Source organism: Staurois parvus, unplaced genomic scaffold (genome assembly GCF_062004578.1).
Source record: "Staurois parvus isolate SC_StPar_1 unplaced genomic scaffold, SC_StPar_1.0 ptg000351l, whole genome shotgun sequence".
NCBI lineage: Eukaryota > Metazoa > Chordata > Amphibia > Anura > Ranidae > Staurois > Staurois parvus.
In genome coordinates, this window is record NW_028318147.1 from 1,810,197 (window position 1) to 1,837,856 (window position 27,660).

Consider the following 27,660-nt stretch of genomic DNA (forward strand, 5'->3'; position numbering starts at 1 on the left):
GCACTGCCTGAGGGCCCGGGGTCAGTAGGGGGCCCCATGGGATGCCCCTGGTACCTTTCATAGGCTTTTTTGGTGTGGTTTGAGTGTTGGCAAGGACACAGGGCCCCATGATTTCCTATTGCCCGGGGGGCCCCATGAGTTGTCAGCCTGCGCCTGGTTGTAAGCCAGTGTTGATGACGTCCATGGATAACTCATGTATACGGAGTATTAAACAGATATGTATGGTCTAAAAAATGTGATAGTTGATCATTTGAAGCGTATCGATATCTGAGTATTCCAACTTTGCTCGTTTAACCGCTTGCCCGTGCCGCCCCATAGTAGAACTACTGCTACAGAGCAGCAGGGCTGTGCAAAATCACGTATATATACATGTGATCTGCATTTCCGGGTAGGGGGCTCACACGCGCCGCCTTACTTGCGCCACCATTAGTGGCTACAGATGTTGATCACCGGGTCCTGTCTGGAGATTCCCCGCTGACACCCAACGATCGCCTAGTAACACTGACAGGGGAGAGACGGGTGTGTAAACAACACAGCTCTCTCTCCTGCCAGCAAGAACATACTGCTGTGTATTTCTCTGCACAGTACTGATCACTGTATTAGTGTCATTGGGATCAGGGGCATCCCTAGGGTTGGTGTCACTCGGTGCGATAACACTTGGTGACACCCCCACTGACGATCCCCGTAGAATGGATCAGATCTGCGGATTGAACATAATGGATCAGACTCCGATCCATTATGCTCCCCGATCCGCAGATCCGATCCATCCTGCGGGGATCGTCGGCGTGCAACCTATACGGGGTGACACCGGACCCACTCCACGAAAAGGTAAGTTGTAAAGAAAGCTGATGATCCCCACAGGATGGATCCGATCCATCCTGAAGGGATCGTCAGCTTGCTTTACAACATACCTTTTTGTGGAGCTGGTCCGGTGTCACCTGCCTCGGGACGCCACCGATTGGGATGTCAGTGGCAGTTAGTTCCCCCCAGTGTCAGAATACCCAACGCAGTCCTGCTATAGGTTGCTGATCACCTCCATTACTAGTGAAAATAAATAAATAAATAAAACTCCAGTATATATACCGCCATTAGTAAACGCTATAACTTTCACGTAAACCAATTAATTAACATGTATTTGGATTTTTTTTAGCAAATTTTTTAAATTTTTTTTGACTGGATATGTTTTATAGCAAAAAAGTAAAAAATATTGTGGGTTTTTTGTTTTTCAAAATTATTAGTCTTTTTTTGTTTATAGCGCAAAAAATAAAAACCACACTGCTAATCAAATACCACCAAAAGAAAGCTCTATTTGCGGGGCAAAAAAGACATAAATGTCATTTATGTACAGCATTGCATAACTGGCAATTATCAGTTAAAGTAAAACAGTGCGTTTTGCAACAAATGGCGAGGGGGTAAATCCTCTGAAGGGCAAGTGGTTAAAGTTTGTACATTTCCACTAAAAAAATATTTTCTTTATTGGTTTTGAAAAATGACAAAAAAAGGTCATGCAACTGTTTAATTATTCTTTTTTGTCAATGTTTTATTTGACTTTGTTTTTTAATGTACAAGAAAATTTTGAATAAACACTATTTTCCAAAAAAACAAAACATGACTGCTTGCCCAGTGCAACCATTCATGCCTAGGAGTGCACTAACAGATTTGGATTGGCCTGCTTTGCCAACCACTTCCTAATATCTATGGCCAGCTTTAAAATGATTTTGTCTGTTTCAGAATTTTGGGGAACTGCTAACATGCATATGATCAGCGTAAAAGATTTTTCTTTTTGAATAGCTAAAATTCCTTCAGGTTTTATTTGTGACTTTGACCACATTGGGGAAATATATCATCATTTCCTGCTACTGTGGTGCCCATACAAGAAATAGTACCAGCATACTATTCCCAATGCACACTTTCTTGCCAAGTGGCTGTAAGTATTAACGGGTGCTGCAGCGACCACCAGCTGGAACCAAAGATAATCAGGATGAGAGAATGTCACCAGCACGTCAAAAGTTTTATTCCGCAATCACATCATTATAACAGAAACAACGTTTCGAGATCTGTGGTGTGCTGGTTTTATTCTCTCATACTAGAAATGGGGTTCCTATTGTCAAAGGGAAAATAAGGCATAGGCAGTTATGAAAAATAATTGTCAGAAGGTATAGAAGGCACTGGGATGCGACTCTTGGTATAACACGAATGCAGGAAGTTCTTTGGGTATGTACTTATAGGACTGGTCCACAAAAAAAAACAGATTTTTCATGGGCACTCCCATGTGTGTGTTTATGTTCTCACCTACCTGTAACATTGAGATGTACTGAACGGGTTTCTATACATATTGGAACTTTTAGGGCTCATGTACACGGGGCATTGGGAAAACTCTTCTGAACGATGGAAACTGACTGCTTGACAATGTAGGTTAAAAAAACGTCAGTTTAGCCGTGTTTGCATACCACGTTAATGCATGTTTATGTGCGTTTGCATTTAGAAGCTTTTTTTAAAAGATAACCTCAGGAGACCTTCCCAAATGCCAGGAATGCACGGAAAAATAGTACAAAATTACCTATTGCAGACATTTTGAGAGGAATAGAGAGAGCAGAAGCAGAGAGAGCAGTATGTGTTGAGATGACCTGTCTTTTCTGGTTGTATTCACTATGGATCCCATCATGAGCATAATGCGGCACGTTCTACCATTTGTTCCTTCACGCGAAACCTGGAACTGATTGTGCGGGTGTACTAGGTCCATTTGAATACATGGAAAATGCTTTGCATGCATTTCTGATGATGAAAAAAGGCTCTGGACAGCATCTGGACATGGAACAGTTAAAAAACGCTTATAAACACAAACGTTTATAAATGCGGTTAACTGCGTTTACAAGCGTTTACATGCATTTACAAGCAATTGGCGTTTAAATTGCTGGTAAAATCTACTCCTGAACGCAAGTTTGGTGCGTTCAAAAAAACGACTGTAAACTCAACTGCCTGTAAATGACTGTAAATGACTATGTGTACATGGACACATAGGAAAACATTAGGGAGAGTTCAGGGGCTGCTGAAAAAAACGCTGAACAGCTCTTGAACGTGAGTTCAGCAGCTGCAGTGTACATGAACCCTTATTCAGCTGTGTATCAGATTTTGTATTACCATGCCTTTCTTTAACTTCCCTGGCGGTATTCCCGAGTGTAGCTCGGGGTAAAGTTTCAGTACCACAAGCGGTAACTCCGAGCTACACTCGGGCTTACCATGCGGCGCTGCTCCGTGATCCCTCGATCACTTACCTTGTCCTGCGCTCCCGTGATGTCCCTCCTGCAGTTTCCCCGGCAATGTAATCCGGCGGATGCCGGCATCTGTCATCTGGGTTCCGTCCCCTGCGAGCGTCAGGATGTACGGGGGACGGAACGGCGGGAAATTTGAAAATGACAAAAAGTGACATTCACTAAATACACTAAAATCACATAGTAAAACATTACTGTATCAAACCATTTCACATACATTTTGTCCCTAGTGCTTTGTCCTGTGCCCTGCCTGCATTTTTACTGTTCTTTCTGCCTGGAAACTGAGAAACATCCATGGTGTCCAAAAAGCGTCCCTTTAGGTCAAAAGCGGTTTTAGACCAGCTAGAGAACAGCGATAGTAAATCAGAACCACTTGCAGAATTGAGTGATAATGATTTGTGGGGAAATTCGTCATCAGACACTGAAAACGATTTTGCGACTTTGCTCAGTGATGTGTGAACTTGGCCCTATATTTCAAATTTCAGTGTTTTTGGTTTGATTATATTATTGAATTAAATTTATTATTATATTATTATTTTTAATGATTATTTATTAAATTATAATTTATGATTTCGTGTTTCAAGTTTTATCCTACCCGGGATGTTTACTAGACTCTTGTTCGGACAGATTTCAGTGAGTTATTCCTAAAAATTACAGGCCTACAATAAACAAAATACATATTTCTGTGCAAAAAAATGTACCGCTTTGAGCACAGAAATATGAACATAATCAGACCGCTAGGGAGGTTAAATAAAGAATTGATAAAAAGAATTGTCAGTTCTCTCTTCTGTGCTCTACTTAAAAATGAATTTCTCCACCATTCATTCAGGCTGGATATTTTAAAATTGAACCTATTGTCTTGGGATGGAGACCCAATGAAACTATGATTGCCAGCAGATAAAGGCATTGATCTGTCTTCAGATTTCAATAAAACATTTCTCTCTAATAATAATTTTTTACAACGCATCCAATATACTGTATAATCATTGGCTTCTACATTTTTAAGATGAGCTTCACCTGTAATTATAAGGCATCAATTATTTAAACGCACTCAACTCTGAAACATTATTTTCTTTAGTGTCTACCTAATGTGACTAATTATCTAAGATCAAGACGTGCAGAGATTGTAAAACCAGACTGTAACATGTTTAGCTAGCTTTGTATACAGAAGGTAACAGTTGCGGCTGGGTTCATAGACTTAAGAGTATCATTAACTTGGCTTAAAAATACTTGTCTCACCCTTATGGAATTATCATCACAATATATTAACTATCTAGAAGATGCTTTCTTGCAACATACTTATATATTTTGTAATAGTTTGTGAGTAATTTGTGTATAAGGCAGATGTAATTATTAATGAGATGTCATGGGACTGGTTCATATTTTCCTATTAGACCCAGAGGAGATTAGCCATGCCCCTGGGGGGGTTCTACTCACATTTAAGAAAGAGAAATACTTTTTTGGGAACATTTACCATGAATATTATTCAAAAACCCACACAAAAAAATTTTTAAAAATATGAGCAACTGTGTTGCATTTACAATTAAAGTGGAACTTCACTCTCTCAACTAACATTGGCTATTTTAATCCTGATGCTGCTATCATTAGCACATAGATAAGAAAGGAGATCATGTTTGCTCATTTTAAACCTTTTTTTCACATTTCTTCAGTTACATCCTGCTTTCCATGCCTAGGCAAATTATGTCAAAAATCCCAGCAGTCTTCAGGAGGAGGGAGGGATTTTCTCAGCTAAGCACACCTTCCTGTCTGCATGCCTGAGCTAAGGACTGATGGATTCCAGGAAGTAAATGCTACATGAATCTTCTGCCCTTACTCAAGATGGCCACAGCCAGAAACACTAAGGGGGGTGTTTTTCAAAAGGATTTCTCAGCAAAATAAAGCATGGAGACATGGCTGGATGGATGAATTTGCTTTCAATAACAACAATGAATTAAACAGCGTTTTTGGTTTGTGGTGCTCAGATGCAGTGTAGTTCCACCTTAACTCCCATTAGATATCTTAGGGCCCCTTACTGCATGATGCAACAGGCTCTTTACCCAGTGCTACATATTGTTAATGTTTGGTTAAAAGCATCATATAGCTTTTTTGTTTGTGAATGCAACGGTGCACTAATTTTATTTACACACATGTTCTCCTCTGACTTGTTTCTTCTGAATTTCCAATTGCACTTCAAATACAAGATCCCTGAAATTGAAAAGTCAAACCTTTTTGTTGGGCTGAAAGTCAGTAAATTCTCTGTTGACCTAAAGGTCAGATTACATAGTATACTGCCAACTTAAACCACCCATTTATTTTCTTAGCTGTTTGAAAACATCCCTGTATGTTAGCAGGCGTTCTGCCTTATCTAGTCTACCATTGACAGCACCCTTCCTTGCCTGATATTGACACCAACCAGACAGATTTCTGTCCAGGTGGCAACTTTGATTTACTTACAGCTTTGAAAATTTCCCCTTCCAGAGGCTAGAGTTACTAAAATCAATAATGCCAATGAATGGCCTTGTGCAAAGAAAACATGGAATACTACAGAATATAGTAGTATTCTATCTATAAGGTTCAAATTATTGATCGCAGAGTGGGACTAGGATTCGGACAATCATTGAAGTATTGAATTCTGCAGGAAAGAAAATTGATTGATTCCCTCATCAACACAGTCAGTGTGGATAGGGGAATCCCTCTCATGGAGCCATTGTGCTCCCCCCCGAAAGGGTTTTCCGAAACATAGTGTTTCTAAACATTTTTTGCAATATCATAATAAAAACCCCGCTGGTCTATCTTTTTGGGGAGTTGAGAAATATCGCAGACACTGGAGAGGGAGTCACAAGGTCAGAGTACTAAGTCAGACAGAGTCTAAATGGATTTTTAATATGGATACACAAGTACCGAAAGGATTGAATATTGAATTTGATTTAAATTGTTTTATCAGCGATTATTAAAGATATTTATTGTTTTAATGCTGATATTATATCTGTACTATATATTCATTTATATTGACCTTTTACATGTACCATTTAGGATTTGGTGAATTATCCATTTAGTATATCTATTATGTTCTTTTCTGGCATATTATTTGTAAATATGAAGGGTAATGTGCATACGCTTAAAGGAAGTTAATTATTTTATATATTTTCCGTTTATTTTTAATTTTTATATTTTTTTATATTTTGTTTTATATTACTGTCTTTTGAGCCCATTTATATATATTTTTCTCTGATATACCCTACAGATCTTAGTTTGGATCTGAATATTGATTATAGGTATTATGATACAGTACATTTGGTGTCCTATATATATATTTTCTTATGTTTTTAATTTTAAATTAAATATGTATTTTTATAGTTGTTACTGGGCTGGCAGCGGGCAATTTAATGAGTAGTTTGGGGTTTTTGATTATGGATTTTAGAATCCGGGACACTTGCTGATATGTTTCAGCATTGTTGACATACTTCTAATTTAGTCCCGGCTATTTATTTACCTGTAGCCCGCCTGTATATGGCGGTTGTTAATAACGGGCTACAGGAATATGGCTGCCGTGATCCCGCCCAATGGGTTTTCATTGGAGCTAGTCCTGACCTATTTAAGGAAGTGTGACAGACCAATAACGTTAGTCCTGATGAAGTCACGAGGTCACGTGACGCAACGCGTCGACGGTACAACGTGGTGACGCACTTCCGGCGTGGCGCCATCTTGGAACACCCTTTGAGTTCTATGCCTACACCCAGCATATGGGAGTAAACGCTGTGTGAAACTCTGCACATGTGAGTTTGCATTTTATTTGTTTTAAATGTTTTAATAAACGGTCTACACTATGGAGGATGTCTTCTTTTGTCTTATGGGAATTTGAGCTGGGATTCATCTTGCTCATTGGCCCGCAAGGATACTAGAGGAGAGGTGGAAGCTGTGTCCTGTGGAAACTTCTTTCCAGCCACATAATCGTGAGGAGACCTTCCTAGTTCTAGTGGTGGTATTTTTGAAAAAAGCGCTGTGGCCCTGCAGGGTCGCAGGTTGGAGGTGAGAGGCCATTTCAGCTGATATTGGATCACATTCAAGGGTGTGTGGGTTCACACACATTCCTTTGCTTTGCATGAACAAAAGGAATGTGACACGGATCACTGGACTTTCTTTTCCTCGTGGGTATTGTTTGCAGTGCTTTTTACATCTTGTATTATACCTTTATACATCCAGTTAGTATATTGAGGATTGGAAGTGTCACGCATCTAATTTTTGTCCTGTGTGGTTAAAGGAGTTGGGTTTGTTCCTGCACATATGGATTGTTTCACTATTTAAGGCCTATGCTAGTTATGATTACACAGTAATTCCACTTGGGGGTCATTATATCATTTTATTTATTGTTCATGTTCAAGCGCTACATCATTCATCTATGTGCATTGTGCTCCCCCCCACCCCCAGCCAGGACAACACAGTGATTACTGCTAGCGGGTATAATAGATGCTAGCAAAAATCTCACATAAAATCCAATAGGCTGGTTGTACCCAGGTTGATTGATCGATCAGCTTGGTTACATTTAGCCTGTTCATACATGGTTTGAATCTCGGCCGGTTCAGAAGGGATTCAAACCGTCTATTGCCAGCTTAAAGCAGAACATTTGATTTAACTGTTACATTGAAGGCATGATGTAAATGATAATTGTCACAGCTGCTTGTTCTTTCAAATGAAATATCAAGCTATCAAATGGCTGGTGTCATATCTGATCACAAGTGCAGCACCAGGGCAATTTCAGATCAGAGACCAAGATGGTAGCTTCCTTGTCTGTAAAGGATAGGAGGGTTCAGCTTTGCTTTCATGCTGATCCTGTACTGTACGCGATGACATTGATGAGGGGGTGGCCTCACAGCCAAGAGAAAGGAGTTATTGTATGTGTTGGGTCATTCATCCCATTACTGGTGGGGAATGAGTCTGCAGCATAGAATCACAAAGTACGGCATTCTCTTTATTACATGCCCCTATACTAAATGAGCATTAGATTAGAATGTATAGGGAAGGGGATGTAACCTAATGGCATTTTTTTTATAGCTAATCCAGCTTCAGCCTTAAACTGTAGATGTAACTTTAGTAATTCCCCCTTCTTTTCTTACTTTGAGTTACCAACTTAGAACAAACAGGCAGATCAAGGAAGATGAAGAAAAGCCAGAAATGCAGATAATGACTGACACAAGAACAGTATATTACCTATAACCTTTGGTTAAATAGTACTACCTTCAGGTCAAATGGACATTAGGCCATATTACGACCATTGACCAGACCCTACGGCCTATGTAACCATGCAGACACCAGCCATGTTTCATTTTAGTATAGTGTCCCCAGACAGACGGATGTCTTTTTCAGCTCTGCTGTTGAAGACTTTGCAAGATTTTCTTCAATCAACATCTGCTGACAGATTTACCATTCAAGTCTTGGTTAGTCTCTCCAGTTAGCCCTTGAGTGCTGACGTTCCACCAGTTTGCATGGAGGATTCTCTTTGACAATCCTGCAGTGTTTGTTATGGCAGCCCTGAAAACACTTTGTACTGCACTCCCTTACATGTGTCTGAATGCTCGGACTGAGCACGATGCATTTTCCAGGGCCAGAGCTGGGGCATTTTCAGCAAAACTGATCCAGTCTCTAGAAAAGTCACTAAATGTGGGTAAGGCTATCATTGCAGACTGTGTTGGAGTTCTCTCCAAACATTTCTTTTTTCTTACATATAGCATATAAATTGCAACACAGGCTTTTGTTTTATTACTGAGCAATACGGCACATTGGAGGCGTTCTATCTTGTCTAATTATTTTGTCTGCTGTGAGTTACACATTATATTTTAAGCTCCCCCTGCATACTGTAGAAATTTATATATGTATTTGTTCCTTATGGCCACAGCTAAAGGTATACAGATAGTGCACCATTTTCATTTGAACACTGAAATTCACTCAGGAGGTTTTATTGAAGGTTGACTCTTCTATTAATGAATGCACTATCTGAAACAAACAGCTGTTTTGTGGATTTTTTTGCTTTTCAAACATAAGTGGAGTTAAAACCTTAAAGCTAAACTCCAGGAAATCTGAAAATTCTCTTTTGCAGTGGGATTGTGCCTGCACTGCATGGATTACCAGCTCATTGAGGTCTATGGGGCATGCAAGAGAAGGTTTACTTATTGGATCCTCCACTCCTCCAATCTGCGAGACCAGTCTAAGGTCCTGATTTCATCTAGTTTTAGGGTAGCACCAATTGAGAAAAGGAAATGTGTGGGTGTTTGTGACTCCATAAAAATTGAGAACAAAGACATCTACAGAGGGAGAAAAAGCGTGAGGCAAATGGACAGGGAGGATTTGAAAGAGGTAGAGAAGACGAGGAAGGATGTTCATCTTCAAAATGGCTGCTCTCCCAAACCATGAGAAAGAGGGTATATGCCATTTCTGCAAGTCTGACTGAATTGTGCGGATAACTGGAAGAAAGTTTTTTGTATAGAGTTTGGAGAGGTCTCCAGGAAGCTGGATGTCCAGGTATGTGATAGCACCCATTTCCCAGGTGAAAGGAAAGTGGGATTGGCAAAAGGAGACCAATTCTGCTGACAAAGAGACATTTAAGGCATACAATTTGGATAAGTTAATCTTCAAATTTGAAAGTTTCTGGAAGTGCGCAAAATCGTTAAGGAGATTGGGCAGAGTAGTATGAGGTTTCGAAAGGAAAAGTAAAATATCGTCTTTATAGGCGGCAATCTTGTACTCCTGACCGGTACCAAGACACCCCCAATATCCAGATTAGTGCGGAGTCTACAAAGAAGAGGCTCAAGCGTCAGAACGAATAGGAGTGGAGAGAGTGGACACCCTTGACGCGTGCCATTTTGGAGGGAGAAGGCCTCCGACAGGTGGCTATTCACAAGTACCCAAGCTTTTGGAGTAGAATAAAGGGCCATGATGAAATTTAGCATGCGGTCTCGTATGCCAATATGTTTAAGGACAGCCTCCATGTAGTCCCAAGCCACACTGTCGAAAGCCTTCTCGGTGTCCAGAGAGAGGAAAAATCAGCTTTGTTTAGCAGTGCCTAGCCAGTGGTGGAGGTTGAGGGCTTTGATGGTGTTGTCCCTGGCTTCTCATCCAGGGACAAAACCCTCCTGATCTAGATTTATGAGAGAAGGTAGGACGGGAAGGATGCGGTTGGCCAAAACCTTGGCGTATAGTTTAACATCGACATTTAGTAATGATATGGGCCTGTAGTTGGTCACAGATGTTGCGTCTTTGTCACCTTTGGGGATCACCGTAATATATGCCTCAAGGAGGTTGTGGGGTGGGGAGCGTGGAGAATGAATTGAAGGCCGTCAAGAACGGTTCATTCAAGAGATCTGGGAATGTTTTGTAGTAGGCTAGCAAAAATCCATCAGGGCCTGGGCTTTTGCCAGGCTTCATTTGTTTAATTGCTTGAGCCAACTCTAAGATGGAGATGGGTCGTTCAAAGTCTCGGGCTGTGTCACCCGAAATCGGGGGTGGGCTGTGTAGCTGCAGGAAGGCAGAGATCAATCTTTTTTTATTTATAGCGCAAAAATAAGAAAAGCACAGGAGATCAAATATATAATAAAGAGGACCTTCTGCTCTCAGAACCTAATATAACTAAAAAAGGCTGCTAACACTTGCACCTTATTACCTGAAAGTGAAAGATACAAAAATTAAAAAAATAGGTGTAGCGCTCTCTAACCAAATTCCCCAATAGGGAATAATGATGTGACTAACAGTGAAAAAACAACCAATTTAAAGTGTTCCAATACTGGATAAATTAGCACGAGTGAATAAACTCAATACAATGTATTGATATATAGTGAAAACACACATGTGATCCCAGCACTGGGGGATAAATCCTGCAAAAAAAGTGACAAAAAAGTGCTCTGTGTCCAAACACTCACATCATATAACAAGTATATAAATTAATATATAAACCCCTATAAAAATATGGTTGATCCGGTAATGTACAAGTAACAGTATTGTGGATAGAAAACATATAAATCTTCTGCAAAATATATAAATGCAAATCCAATCTGACAATACGTGACCCCAGTGTCCACAAAAATATATAAAAAACATGCAGGTGATTCTTGTGTGTTGCAGCCTCTGGTGATGATTCCACACCAGGGGCGGACTGACAACTCATGGGGCCCCCGGGCAATAGGGGATCATGGGGCCCCTGTGTCCTTGCCCAAACTCAAAAAAGCCTATGAAAAAGGTACCAGGGGCATCTAATGGGGCCCCCTACTGACCCCTGGCCCTCGGGCAGTGCCCGCGTTTCCAAATGATCAGTCCGCCCCTGTTCCACACACAGCTAAATTGGCTCCTCACCTCCTTACCGGGACCCTAAAAGGGCCTACAAGCCTTTGGAATCACTCCTGGATCCTCCTGGACCCTGATGAAGTCACATGTGCCAGGACGCAACACGTAGGTGACCCTGATGAAGTCACATGTGCCGTGATGCAACACGTAGGTGACGTCACTTCCGGTGCAGACGCCATCTTTGGACTCTCAAAAGAACCCATGCAAGTACACCCTTCACATGAGGTTCTAAGGCTATTAACAAGATGTAATATAATGTGAGTTCATTGGTTTTTTTATCCTTATTGCATAATAAACGGTATCATGCTATGGAGGTTCTTTCTCTTTATGGATGCTGTGGGAGCTGGTCATATTGATTAGAGCCATTTAAAGGGGAAAATCGAGCTGATATTGGTCTGGAAGGCATATGATGTTACTTCTGTTGTGAATTTGTTTGGAGGATACGATTTGATCTGGGAGGATCCAGGAGTGATCCCAAAGGCTTGTAGGCCCTTTTAGGGTCACGGTAAGGAGGTGAGGAGCCAATTTAGCTGTGTGTGTAATCATCACCAGAGGCTGCAACGCACAAGAATCACCTCATGTTTTTCATATATTTTTGTGGACACTGGGGTCACGTATTGTCAGATTGGATTTGCGTTTATATATTTTGCAGAAGATTTCTATCCACAATACTGTTAATTGTACATTACCGGATCAACCATATTTTTTTAGGGGTTTATATATTGATTTATATATTCGTTAACAGGGGCGGACTGACAACTCATGGGGCCCCCGGGCAATAGGGGATCATGGGCCCACTGTGTCCTCGCCCACACTCAAACCACACCCAAAAAAGCCTACAAAAGGTACCAGGGGCATCTCATGGGGCCCCCTACTGACCCTGGGCTCTCGGGCAGTGCCCAAGTTTCCGAATGGTCAGTCCGCCCCTGCTCGTTACATGATGTGAGTGTTTGGACACAGAGCACTTTTTTGTCACTTTTTTTGCAGGATTTATCCCCCAGTGCTGGGATCACATGTGTGTTTTCACTATATATCAATATATTGTATTGAGTTTATTCACTCGTGCTAATTTATCCAGTATTGGAACACTTTTAGTTGGTTGTTTTTTCACTATTAGTCACGTCATTATTCCCTAAAAAATGAGGAAGGGTTGTAACAGCGCAAACACTGCAAAGTCCTGGGAAATGGTAGTATGGGTGATGGTGGTATTAGTGGCTACTGTATGAAGAGCGTAGGATTCCGTGTGGCACTGAGGGCAAGGCTTCCAAATAAGCTGTAGCAACTTCTGTAGATGAGAAAAAGGAGAGAAGCGCCTCTAAGTGCAATAAGTCTTTTAATTCAAGTCTAAATGTAGAAACACTCACATGTGTGAAGTAATCATAAGCATAAAAACCGTGGTTAACAATAGTTAACGGTGGGGTGGTAACCCGGGTGAAGAGCCGTCATCTCTCTGCGATGTGGGGAGGTCAGCTCTCGGCTGGAACAGCGTGGTGGCTGGAGGGGGAACAGTGGTGAGGCCAGCCTTCATGCACGTCCTCCCTCAAAGCCGGATGGAACGCACGCTGGAACGTAGCGGCGGCGTGGCCGTGATGACGTCAGATCCCAGGGTGCACTGCGACGCGTTTCGGAGCATGCACTGGCCGTGGAAGGCGGAAGTGCACTCCTTTTTCAAGCAGGGGGAAGTGGATGAACAGGGGTGAATATATAGGGAACGTGAGTCTAATTGATCAATTAACCAATTAACCAGTGATTGACCATTGCTGTCAGGTGAATAGTGTAAAGTCATGGATGTTAACTGGGGGGTAAAAGGAAACCAAATGGAAAAAAGAGAGGATGTAATAAATAAGAAAACGGAAGACGAAAGAAAAAAAAAAAAAAAAAAAAAAAAAAAAAAATTATGTTCTGGGAGATTAGTGGGGTAAAATGTTCACCTTGCAGCACTGGCACATCAATTATGTAACAGTAGTGAGCAGATATTTAGTGGTAATACAGCATGATTGCAAGATGATACAGCATGATTGCAAGATGATAAACATATTGGTAATAATACATGCAGATGACATTATAAAAAGTAAATTACATTGTAAAAAATTGTAAAAAATAGAATAAAATATAAATAATGAACAAAAGGTTATACATAATAAACTAAAAATTGGATAAAAAAAAAAAAAAAAAAAAAAAAAAAAATTCGATAAAAAATTTGATTAAAAAATTCGATTAAAAAATTCGATTAAAAAAAAAAAAAAAAAAAAAAAAAAAAAATTATAAAGAAAGGGGGGGGGGGAAGTATCATTGTGAGTGTTGAGTGGCTGTGAATGGGAGATTGTAGTGTTTATAGTATAGTGTTAATGTCTAATTCCTCGTTGAGTCCGCCTGGGGACAATGTATCTAATGTAAATATCCAATAAGTTTCTTGTGAACAGAGTTTTTTGAAACGATCAGACTCAGAGAGATTGTTGTGTATGGATTCTAAGACCCATACTTGTAGGCCATCAGTGGATTTTTGGTGATATTCAAGGAAGTGGCGGGGGACGCTATGTTTGTCTTTACCATCTTCAATAAGACGTCTGTGCTCGCCAAACCTGGCGCGGAGGGGTCTGATGGTTCGTCCCACATATAGGAGGCCGCAAGGGCAGGATATACAATAGATCACATGATCAGTGGAGCAGTTGTAAAATTCTTTGAATGAATAGGTTTTTCCTTTTGTGGTGAAGTTTTTTTGTCCGTGTTTAACGAATTGGCAAGTTTTGCATAGCGCTTTGTTGCATCTATACATGCCGACAATGGGTATGAGGCAGATTGTGTTGAGTGTGTTGGTGGGTGGGTTGTATTTGCTGGGGGCAATCTTGTTTTTAAGGTTGATGGCTTTGCGGTAGGTGTATTTTGGTTTTTTATCTAAGATGTCTATTAAATGTGGATCCTGTAGTAGTATCGGCCAATGTCTATTGATGATAGACTCCATTTTGTGAAAGTTGTTGTGGAATTTGGTTATAAATCTGACCTGGTTGGGAGGCTCTGAGTTATTGTGTGTTTGGGGTCTACCCTTGTGGTAGAAGGAGTGGGCCTCATCTACTAGCTTGTGTGGGTAACCTTTGTCTAGGAATTTCTTTATTAGAATGTCACTCTGGAGATTGTAATCTGAATCTGTGGTGCAGTTTTGTCTGAGACGACAGAATTGTCCTTTAGGTATATTTTGGATCCATTTGGGGTGGTGGCAGCTGTTGAAGTGGAGGTATGAGTTGCCAGATACGGGTTTGAAGTGGTTTTTTGTTAATATTTGGAGATTGTCATGGTATAATTCGAGATCTAGGAATACAAGAGTATGTTTGTGGTGAGTGGAGGTGAAGGACAGTCCAAAAGGATTTGAATTGCAATGGGTTACGAACTGGTCTACGTGTGATATTGGTCCATCCCAGATGACGATAATGTCATCTATGTAACGGCCGTAAAAGATGATGTGGGCGGCAAAGGGATTGTTGTGCCATATGTGTTTGTCCTCCCAGAAACTCATAGTCAAGTTGGCATATGAGGGTGCAAAGTTGGCTCCCATGACTGTACCTTGAGTTTGTAAGTAGAAATCGTGGTTGAATGTGAAGTAATTGTGTTTGAGGCAAAATGAGGTGGCGTCTACTATAAAGGAAGATTGTTTGGGGTTGAGTGATGGATCCAAGGATAGATAATGCTGGATGGCGGTGATGCCTACATCATGGGGTATCGAGGTGTATAGGGAGCAGACATCTAACGAGACCCAACAATAGTCGGGTTCCCAGGAGTATGTTTGGAGTAATTCTAGCAAGTGTCCGCTGTCCCGGATATATGAGTGTTGAGCCTGTGCAAGGGGTTGTAGGAAGTGGTCGATATATTGGGAGAAACCGCTGGATTTTTGTGTACTTTGGGGAGAAAGTAAAAATACGGGGTGTTGTAGAAGACTTCTACAACACCCCGTATTTTTACTTTCTCCCCAAAGTACACAAAAATCCAAATAATCCACCAGGAAGACCAATCGTAGCGGCCACAGGGAGCATTACCAGCGGTTTCTCCCAATATATCGACCACTTCCTACAACCCCTTGCACAGGCTCCTGGGAACACAATTACAATTACTTCACATTCAACCACGATTTCTACTTACAAACTCAAGGTACAGCCATGGGAGCCAACTTTGCACCCTCATATGCCAACTTGACTATGAGTTTCTGGGAGGACAAACACATATGGCACAACAATCCCTTTGCCGCCCACATCATCTTTTACGGCCGTTACATAGATGACATTATCGTCATCTGGGATGGACCAATATCACACGTAGACCAGTTCGTAACCCATTGCAATTCAAATCCTTTTGGACTGTCCTTCACCTCCACTCACCACAAACATACTCTTGTATTCCTAGATCTCGAATTATACCATGACAATCTCCAAATATTAACAAAAAACCACTTCAAACCCGTATCTGGCAACTCATACCTCCACTTCAACAGCTGCCACCACCCCAAATGGATCCAAAATATACCTAAAGGACAATTCTGTCGTCTCAGACAAAACTGCACCACAGATTCAGATTACAATCTCCAGAGTGACATTCTAATAAAGAAATTCCTAGACAAAGGTTACCCACACAAGCTAGTAGATGAGGCCCACTCCTTCTACCACAAGGGTAGACCCCAAACACACAATAACTCAGAGCCTCCCAACCAGGTCAGATTTATAACCAAATTCCACAACAACTTTCACAAAATGGAGTCTATCATCAATAGACATTGGCCGATACTACTACAGGATCCACATTTAATAGACATCTTAGATAAAAAACCAAAATACACCTACCGCAAAGCCATCAACCTTAAAAACAAGATTGCCCCCAGCAAATACAACCCACCCACCAACACACTCAACACAATCTGCCTCATACCCATTGTCGGCATGTATAGATGCAACAAAGCGCTATGCAAAACTTGCCAATTCGTTAAACACGGACAAAAAAACTTCACCACAAAAGGAAAAACCTATTCATTCAAAGAATTTTACAACTGCTCCACTGATCATGTGATCTATTGTATATCCTGCCCTTGCGGCCTCCTATATGTGGGACGAACCATCAGACCCCTCCGCGCCAGGTTTGGCGAGCACAGACGTCTTATTGAAGATGGTAAAGACAAACATAGCGTCCCCCGCCACTTCCTTGAATATCACCAAAAATCCACTGATGGCCTACAAGTATGGGTCTTAGAATCCATACACAACAATCTCTCTGAGTCTGATCGTTTCAAAAAACTCTGTTCACAAGAAACTTATTGGATATTTACATTAGATACATTGTCCCCAGGCGGACTCAACGAGGAATTAGACATTAACACTATACTATAAACACTACAATCTCCCATTCACAGCCACTCAACACTCACAATGATACTTCCCCCCCCCCCTTTCTTTATAATTTTTTTTTTTTTTTTTTTTTTTTTTTTTTAATCGAATTTTTTAATCGAATTTTTTAATCAAATTTTTTATCGAATTTTTTTTTTTTTTTTTTTTTTTTTTTTTTTTTTTTATCCAATTTTTAGTTTATTATGTATAACCTTTTGTTCATTATTTATATTTTATTCTATTTTTTACAATTTTTTACAATGTAATTTACTTTTTATAATGTCATCTGCATGTATTATTACCAATATGTTTATCATCTTGCAATCATGCTGTATCATCTTGCAATCATGCTGTATTACCACTAAATATCTGCTCACTACTGTTACATAATTGATGTGCCAATGCTGCAAGGTGAACATTTTACCCCACTAATCTCCCAGAACATAATTTTTTTTTTTTTTTTTTTTTTTTTTTTTTTTCTTTCGTCTTCCGTTTTCTTATTTATTACATCCTCTCTTTTTTCCATTTGGTTTCCTTTTACCCCCCAGTTAACATCCATGACTTTACACTATTCACCTGACAGCAATGGTCAATCACTGGTTAATTGGTTAATTGATCAATTAGACTCACGTTCCCTATATATTCACCCCTGTTCATCCACTTCCCCCTGCTTGAAAAAGGAGTGCACTTCCGCCTTCCACGGCCAGTGCATGCTCCGAAACGCGTCGCAGTGCACCCTGGGATCTGACGTCATCACGGCCACGCCGCCGCTACGTTCCAGCGTGCGTTCCATCCGGCTTTGAGGGAGGACGTGCATGAAGGCTGGCCTCACCACTGTTCCCCCTCCAGCCACCACGCTGTTCCAGCCGAGAGCTGACCTCCCCACATCGCAGAGAGATGACGGCTCTTCACCCGGGTTACCACCCCACCGTTAACTATTGTTAACCACGGTTTTTATGCTTATGATTACTTCACACATGTGAGTGTTTCTACATTTAGACTTGAATTAAAAGACTTATTGCACTTAGAGGCGCTTCTCTCCTTTTTTTCACGTCATTATTCCCTATTGGGGATTACTGTTTGGTTAGAGAGCGCTACATGTATTTTTTGAACAGATCAAATACCACCGAAAGAAAGCTCTATTTGTGGGAAAAAAGGACGTAAACCTCATTTGGGTGCAGTGTTGCATGAACACGCAATTGTCAGCTAAATTAACAGATTGCAAAAAATGGCCTGGTCAGGAAGCCAGCAAATCCTGGAGGGCCAGGAACGTTGAATTTAAAAAAAGAAAGTGAACTTTGGTTCCTCCACCCGACATCAGGGCAGCAGCTGGGCAGAACCATACAAATCTAACAAATGTTACTTTGTATCTTCCTGTATTCCAGGCACAGACACCCTGAGCACAAACACCGTCACCACCTCCAGGTACTCCGTGTCAGCAACTAAGAAGGCCACTGCCAGTGAAAGGGGTAACCCGGCCACCAGGAAGTATGCAGTCTTCCAGGTAAGTCCTGGTGCGGCCTGTTCTGTCCCCCCCATGTATATTGGAGGAACCCCCCTGTGTATATTGGTGGAACCCCCGTGTATATTGGAGGACACCCCCCGTGTATATTGGAGGAACCCCTGTGTATACTGGAGGAACCCCCCCCGTGTATATTGGAGGAACCCCCATGTATATTGGAGGAAACCCCCGTGTATATTGGAGGAAACCCCCGTGTACATTGGAGGACACCCCCCCTGTATATTGGAGGACACCCCCCGTGTATATTGGAGGAACCCCTGTGTATATCGGAGGAACCCCCCCCCCATGTATATTGGAGGAACCCTATGTATATTGGAGGAAACCCCCCCGTGTACATTGGAGAAACCCCCCTGTGTATATTGGAGGACACCCCCCCTGTATATTGGAGGAGACACCCCCGTGTATATTGGAGGAACCCCCCCTGTGTATATTGGAGGAGACACCCCCGTGTATATTGGAGGAATCCCCCTGTGTATATTGGAGGAACCCCTGTGTATATTGGAGGAATCCCCCTGTGTATATTGGAGGAACCCCGTGTATATTGGAGGAATCCCCCTGTGTATATTGGAGGAACCCCCATGTATATTGGAGGAACCCCCCTGTGTATAGTGGAGGAACCCCTGTGTATATTGGAGGAACCCCTGTGTATATTGGAGGAACCCCGTGTATATTGGAGGACACCCTTCGTGTATATTGGAGGAATCCCCCTGTGTATATTGGAGGAACCCCTGTGTATATTGGAGGAATCCCCCTGTGTATATTGGAGGAACCCCCATGTATATTGGAGGAACCCCCCTGTGTATAGTGGAGGAACCCCTGTGTATATTGGAGGAACCCCTGTGTATATTGGAGGAACCCCGTGTATATTGGAGGACACCCTCTGTGTATATTGGAGGAGACACCCCCGTGTATATTGGAAGAACCCTCCCGTTGTATATTGCAGGAACCCCCCTTGTATATTGGAGAAACCCCCCCGTATATTGGAGGACACCCCCCCGTGTATATTGGAGGACACCCCCCATGTATATTGGAGGAACCCCGTGTATATTAGAGGAACCCCTGTGTATATTGGAGGAACCCCGTGTATATTAGAGGACACCCCCCCCCCCGTGTATATTGAAGGACACCTCCCCCCCTGTATATTGGAGGACACCCCCCCTGTGTAATGGAGGAACCCCCGTGTATATTGGAGGACACCCCCATGTATATTGGAGGAACCCCCCGTGTATATTGGAGGACACCCCCATGTATATTGGAGGAACCCCCCCTGTATAATGGAGGGAACCCCCCTATATTGGAGGACACCCCCCTGTATATTGAAGGAACCCCCGTGTATGTTGGAGGACACCCCCGTGTATATTGGAGGACACCCCCGTGTATATTGGAGGACACCCCCCCTGTATAATGGAGGGAACCCCCCTGTATATTGGAGGACACCCCCCTGTATATTGAAGGAACCCCCCTGTGTATATTGGAGGACACCCCCGTGTATATTGGAGGAACCCCCCCTGTATATTGGAGGACACCCCCGTGTTTATTGGAGGTACCTCCCCCCTGTATATTGGAGGAACCCCCCCCCCGGGTATACACACAGCCTAAACGCTGCAGCACATCGCCCACAGGATACCACACTGACGTCATGCCCAGCAAAGCGCGCTCCCGCGGAGCTCACCGTGCGTGCGCACAGCTGTTTCGCAGTAGTAGCTGAGGGGGGTCGTGCTCGCGCATGACGTATTTGCATCCTGCTGTGCCTCTGCCTCCTCCCTGTGACTATTGGTCGGGAGCGCGCTTCCCTCCCTGCCTCCCCCCTCCTTCTCCTCCTCCCGCAGCCTGGTTCGCTCACTTCCGCTTCTCTGATGGCTCAGACGGCGGCCCCGGGGTCCGGTGTACGCGGTGAATGATTAGCAGCGGGCTGGCCGGTCCTTCGCCCGGGGATTGCGCACCGTGGAGCCGGTTTGTAGGTAAGAGGCTGGGGGTTGTAAAGATGTAATGGGGGGCAGGATCTGGAGGTGCTCAGGACTAGTGGGTAGGAGGTGGATCTGGTGATCGGGTGTTTGCCATATGGTAGGTACCTGGTAGATGTGGCTGTTTGTGCCCAGAAGGTTTGGCAGTAGATGGTCCGAGCATAGGACATCTCATTGCCGCTGTCTGGGACCTGGGGGATTGGCCAAGGTGGTGCTAGGGGGCTAGAATGTGCTCCCCATATCTCTGGCAGGGGGCTAGAATGTGCTCCCCATATCTCTGGCAGGGGGCTAGAATGTGCTCCCCCATATCTCTGGCAGGGGGCTAGAATGTGCTCCCCCATATCTCTGGCAGGGGGCTAGAATGTGCTCCCCCATATCTCTGGCAGGGGGCTAGAATGTGCTCCCCCATATCTCTGGCAGGGGGCTAGAATGTGCTCCCCCATATCTCTGGCAGGGGTCTCAGACATGGTGCTTATAGCTCATGCGGGGGCTTGGATGTTGCTGTAGCCTTGTCAGGGTCTTGGACGTGGCCGTCATCTGGCAAGGGGTCTTGGATGTGGCCGTCATCTGGCAAGGGGGCCCCTGTGGTTCATCTGATTCAGTAGCTATGGCAATGGGGCTCAGACTCTCCCATAGCTGTGGAAAGGGGCAGGCACTAATCATATTCTGTCTTCAGATTGTTCAGTTGCAAATGAAAGCTAGAAACTGGTTGTCATACACAGCTGGTACCAAATGTGTGTGCTCCAGCCTTTAGTAAATTCCGCTCTTGGTATACATGGCTGTGGCAGGGGGCTCAGATGTTGTTGCTGTAGCTATGGTTGGGAGATCAGTCAATGGTGCCTGTAGCCCTGGCAGGGGGCTCAGGTGTTCCGGTGGCCCTGGCAGGGGGCTCAGGTGTTCCGGTGGCCCTGGCAGGGGGCTCAGGTGTTCCGGTGGCCCTGGCAGGGGGCTCAGGTGTTCCGGTGGCCCTGGCAGGGGGCTCAGACATGGTGCCAGTAGCTGTGGCCTGGGGTTCAGATGTTCTGATAGCTATGGCAGGGGCTCAGAGTTTCCCATAGTTGTGGCAGGGGGCAGCTGTTCATAGTAACTCATCGACTTCTATCTTCAGCTTGTTCAGTTGAGCTTTGAAAATGAAAGAGAAAAGTTTCCATGCACAACTACTCCCAATTCTAGTAAATCACCCTCACTGTACCCATAGCTGTGGCACAAGGCTCAGACATTGCCGTAGCTCTGGCAGGGGGCTTAGACAAGGTGGCCATAGCTGTGGCAGGGGGCTCAGACATGGTTCCTGTAGCTCTGGCACAAGTCTGACCCTGGTGATCATGTACTTTGGCACACAGAATCTGGTGTCTGGCAGATCTGGCACTGAGATGAGGTCTGTGTCTGGGGACAGGTCATAAGGGGAAGAATTCGGGAGATAAAGCAGAAGGTATCTGAGACCAAATGGTCAGGAACTGTGCAGGACCAAGACACTGCTGTCATATTTCTTTCTTTTGGTACATCTTCTGGTTGTAGATTTACAGGTTATAATAGTAATTGTCTCTAAAGTGGAATGATCAGATAGCTGAAAAAGAATGGGAATGAAATCGGTCAGACTGAACCTAGTAGGCTTTGGTGTCTTACTATAGTAGTCGGTCACGGTGGTGTTCGGAGCCAATAACAGGGAAAGTTGTTTGTCCATATGTTGTTATGGTTGTGTCCCTTACAGAAGCATCTGGTGGTTTCCATCTGTTTTGTATAATCCGCTGTAGTTGGCAGAAATGGACAAATGGTTGTTGGTGGCTGTGAAGTGGTCTACCTGTCATCCTAACAATTCCTGAGATGACAAAGTCCCTGAAATGTCCAGGTTAAAATATTACTAACTACAGCTCCGTGTCCCCGGATGGGCAATTATAGTGTATCGGAGATAATTCCGGCAATACAGGTGGTTTGTGTTTAGATTTATATTTGCTAGATTTATGTTTGCTTATGATGTGTAGGGAACCATAGAGGAGTATGTTTGTTTAGCATCTTTATTCTGATTAATAAACCACTGATATGACCTCTGACGTGTCAAATATATAATTTTTTTCCCCTTATTTACTATAGGGTGAAATGCTGGTTTTGTCACACATTGCGACTTCAAAACCAAAAGTATTTGTGATGGTGCTTCTACTCGTAATAAAAAGTTATTGTGCTCTTGCCTGTAGCAACAAGTGGTGGTGCCTGCTGGGCATGTGTGACTGGGCTGCTGACCATAACGACATATGTGGTGGGGCTCTTTTCTCTGCTTCATTTTTATAAATAATATTTTGGCTGTCCAAACACAATAGCAGTTTTCTATGTGTTGATCACCATAGTATATGGAAAATATAGTAAAACCCAGGTACTTGTTAATGACTTGCAATGAGGAGGAAGATAACTAATGAGGTTTTAGTGCTGGTTATAAAATAAAATCAGGCATCCTTTGATTGTTGTGATAACATTCCTGTTTTCCTTTGTACTAATTTCCATAAGTGTATTCCCCAGAATATTTGAGTAGGGAATTTATGGAAAAGTGTTTTTAAAGGGAAAGTGTACCTTGTCCACTGGCTTGTGAGAGGTCCTTTAGACTGAGGTTAGCGGTAGGAAGGAAATGCTTGGTTGTCACCAGAATTAGCATGCACATTGAAAAATTTCCCCTCCGTTCTGGTTTGAGACTGTAAGCTCCTTGGGGGCAGGGACTGATGTGACTGTAGAGCACATAAAGTGTTGTGCTATATCAATCTCTGTAATGAGTAAAGTACATTTTGGAGGGTTTTTCTTCCACTTTCTGTTGGTGCAATTGGACAGGAAATAAAAGGACATCTCCCCAGTGGGACACAAATGGCTCTACAAAATGATAGGGGTTATACCCCTTCCTCTATACTCCTGAAAAGGAAAGTTTGGCAAAAAATGGTACAAAGAACCGTACATTAACGTGGGCAGTAATGCACTATAGAGTTGTAAAGGAGGCCTTCATATTTCAAATTTGTCTAGTTTAGAAAACCTCCATTGTGCCTCCATCTAATGCTAGAAGCCTAGCTTTTGAAGTGGTGTCCATTGTGCCTATATCTAATGTCAGAAGCCTACCTTCGAAGTGGTGTCCGTTGTGCCTATATCTAATGTCAGAAGCCTACCTTCGAAGTGGTGTCCGTTGTGCCTATATCTAATGTCAGAAGCCTACCTTCGAAGTGGTGTCCGTTGTGCCTATATCTAATGTCAGAAGCCTACCTTCGAAGTGGTGTCCGTTGTGCCTATATCTAATGTCAGAAGCCTACCTTCGAAGTGGTGTCCGTTGTGCCTACATCTAATGTCAGAAGTCTACTTTCGAAGTGGTGTCCGTTGTTCCTACATCTAATGTCAGAAGCCAATGTTCGAAATGGTATCTGACAATACAAAGTTTATTAACTTTTTGTGCTTTGTGTCCTGTCACACTGAAATGTATAAGTGCCTCTAGCTGTCTGTGATAAAACCATTCCTTGGCATTTGGATATAAATATAAGAATGAGTATAGCAGAGCGTCTCGGAAGTATGAGGAATGTTGTGCCTCTCTAGAGCAGTTTATCCACCGATGTTGTCATCTGGTGGCTATTGGGTTCATAGTGCTTACTGAAACGAATGGTCACCATAAAAGAGAACTAATGCCGATGTCAACGATTCTGCACTTAGTGGCCTCAGACTGAAGTGTAGGCCTCTGTTTTTTGGTAACTGAACTTTCTGCTTTGTGTATTTTCACTGTTCTTCGGTCAGAGGGATCCAGTCACCTCATTGTGCATAGTGGGTCCCGTGTCTGAGGATGGAGCCTCTTTGTGTATATAAGAGCCTGCTCATACCAGCAATCATTGTTCATATAGATTGCAGCGAATTGTCGCAGTCTGTAGAAAGAAACGAAAACATGCAATTGTCCTATTACAATAGTGCAGCCTGAGCCGTTCTCTTCTCAGTCTAATCAGTTTCCTTTGAAAGCTCCAGTTACCTTTGTAATTAATTACAGTTGCTCCCAGTGGAAACAAATGTTTATTTTATGTTAGGTAGGTCAGGAGGAGATTATATTAACAGGGCCCGCTGTAATGTCAAATGCCGAGTGTTTACCACATTATCGTTACTTTGTCATTATTGCATATTTTCTACAATGTATCATTTATACTCTGGTACAATATGCTGAGCTGCTTGTAGCATCAGAAAACTAGCTTCACTTTCTTTTTTTTAAATAAAATGTGAGTTTGACATGGAAAGAAACCTCTAACTCCAATCTGAAATACGTATTGAGATGTTGGACATTTTGATAGTTTCATGTTGTCAGCTGGAGGGAATTTCACTCACATTGGGGAGATTTACTATTACCTCCTGATGTGTCTACAGGACAGGAAGTGAGGGGTCACCTCTCCAGTGGGACACAGATGACAAAAACCTGAAATGTTTTATCTACACAATATTCTGTGCAAAACTTAGGGCTCCTTCATGTCAGCCTGCACTCTAAGGGCTCATGTACACGGGGCGTTTGGAAAACTCTTTTGAACGAAGGAAACTGACTGCTGGAAAACATAGGTCAAAAACGTCAGTTTAGCTGCGTTTGCATACTGCATTTGTGTGTTTGCGTTTAGAAGCGTTTTTAAAAGATAACCTCCAAAATGCCCAAAATGCACTGAAAAATAGTAAAAAATTAACTATTTCAGACATTTTGAGATGAATAGAGAGAGCAGAAGCAGAGATCAGTAGCAGAGATCAGTATGTGTTGAGATGACCTGTCTTTTTTCTGGTTGTTTTCACTATGGATCCCATCATGAGCATAATGCGGCACGTTCTACCATTTATTCCTTCACGTAAAACCTGGAACTGACTGCACTGGTATACTAGGTCCATTTGAATACATGGAAAACGCTTTGCATGCATTTCTGATGAAAAAAGGCTCTGGACAGCATCGGGACATGGAACAGTTAAAAAAAAAAAAAAAAACGCTTCTAAACGCGGTTAACTGCGTTTACAAGCGTTTGGAGTTTGAAACACAGGTAAAATCTACTCCTGAATGCAAGTTTGGTGCGTTAAAAAAAAAACGATACTAAACTCAACTGCCTGTAAACGACTGTGTACATGGGCACATAGGAAAACATTAGGAAGAGTTCAGGGGCTGCTGAAAAAAATGCTCAACAGCTCCTGAATGTCCGTTTAGGAGCTGCAGTGTACATGAGCCCTAAAGCATGTGAGCACTGGCGTACGGTGTGCAGGGAAGGTGCAATGCGTTGTTACAATGTATCTCACTGTTTACTTTTTTCCTTTAACGCATTGTGGTGTCGCAAAATGATACTTTGTTCAACTGTATGCACCAAATGATGTTCCAGTGCAACATGCGTTATGTAAAAGTCATTATTACTGCATTTTTATGCTGTGCATACCACTGCATTATTATGGTGTGAACAGGGCACATAAAAAACGATTACATTTTATGTGTCTTTTGCATTGAGCCTTCAAGGATCTATACAGCTCAATAGTGTGAATGAGCCCTTAAATTAAAAAAAATGGTTTTAGATATGTTTTATGGCTGAAATGTTATCCGCTGTGATATGAAATGGCCGGGGTAGAAGATGAGATTTTAAGACTTAAATCGGCGTGTGTGAGGATTTCATGTGACCATGTGGGTGTTGGTTAGGTGCACCTGATAATATAAAAAATAAAGAAAAAAAAAGCGCCACAAACTAAATAAAACAAAAGCTGCACTCCTAACCAAAAAAAGGTAAAAATGTGAATAAATTAAAGAGTGCACTAAATATAAGTAAATACAAAAATTATTAGTTTAAAATAATGATGTCCGTGATAAAAAAATATATAAAAGTCCATCCACCATCACAAAGTAATGAAACCGTTCTGAAATCTTGTATAAATCAAATACCATGCAAAAAAAAAATCCACCACCGAATGAAATGGGTACACTCACCAGAGCTCCATGCTGACCAGATTATAAGTCAGCAAAGATAGCGTTTGTTCTGGGAGCAATGATCAGCAGAAGTAATCCAAACTGGGAGCAATATACTGCAAGCAGCCAATCAGCACAATATGGAATAGCCTTAACAGCAGGTAGTTATCACGTCTCCATACCATTGATCATGTTCGGGGAATGAAAAAGGAAATCATGGTGCAGTACGTTTAAAACCAAAATGTTTTATTAAAACGTCAGAAATGCACTCACAAACAGGGCGTCTAGCCGACACCAGCAATGACCACCTCAAGAAAGCAGGGACGAGTCTCGCTCACCGCGATATCACAGCCGACAGTCTACGAGGAGCGTCCTGACGTCACATCCCAAAGAAGCCCCTCCCTACTAGTTTCGTCATCCGACGTCCTTTGGATTACTTCTGCTGATCATCGCTCCCAGAGCAAACGCTGTCTTTGCTGATTTATAATTTGGTCAGCATGGAGCTCTGGTGAGTGTACCCATTTCATTCAGTGGTGGATTTTTTTTTTTTTTTTGCACGGTGTTTCATTTATACAAGATTTCAGAACTGTTTCATTACTTTGTGATGGTGGATGGACTTTTATATAATATTTTTTTATCACGGACATCATTATTTTAAACTAATAATTTTTGTGTTTACTTATATTTAGCGCACTCTTTAATAGGTGTACCTGATACCTGAATCTATGTGGTTCGGTCATATGATTGTAGCTAAATTTATGGTATCCCCTAAATAAATCAAAGTATACCCAATAGCATATATAAAACACTTTCACCCTAAAAGTGTGACAATATGTGACTGATTATATGCTACCTATACCATATAAACATCTAAACTTGTTACATGCTTGGAGATGGTCATATGATTGGTCTATCTATGTTGGAGAAGAAGTTCTGGGTTTCTGGACCTGTTTATGGTTAACACATAGTAAACTTTACTAGGCCTGAACATCATCTGTCTCTTTCCAGGAGCAAATCTGTATATATGCAAATGGGTGGATTTTTAGTGTGTGTGTGTGTGTGTGTGTGTGTGTGTATATGTGTGTGTGTGTGTATAATATTCTGAAGGATAGTAAACTGGCCCTTTGTTGAGAAAGTTTGAAGACTTAAAGTAATAACTTAGGTCTTTGTTTTAGATCCCTTTTTATCATGAGGATCTTTACTGATACACGTATTACTCGCCGTCCTCCAGTGTGACATTGCTTCCTCTGTTGAGGAGTTCCAGAGCCTGGAACACGCATACGGATGATCTATATAT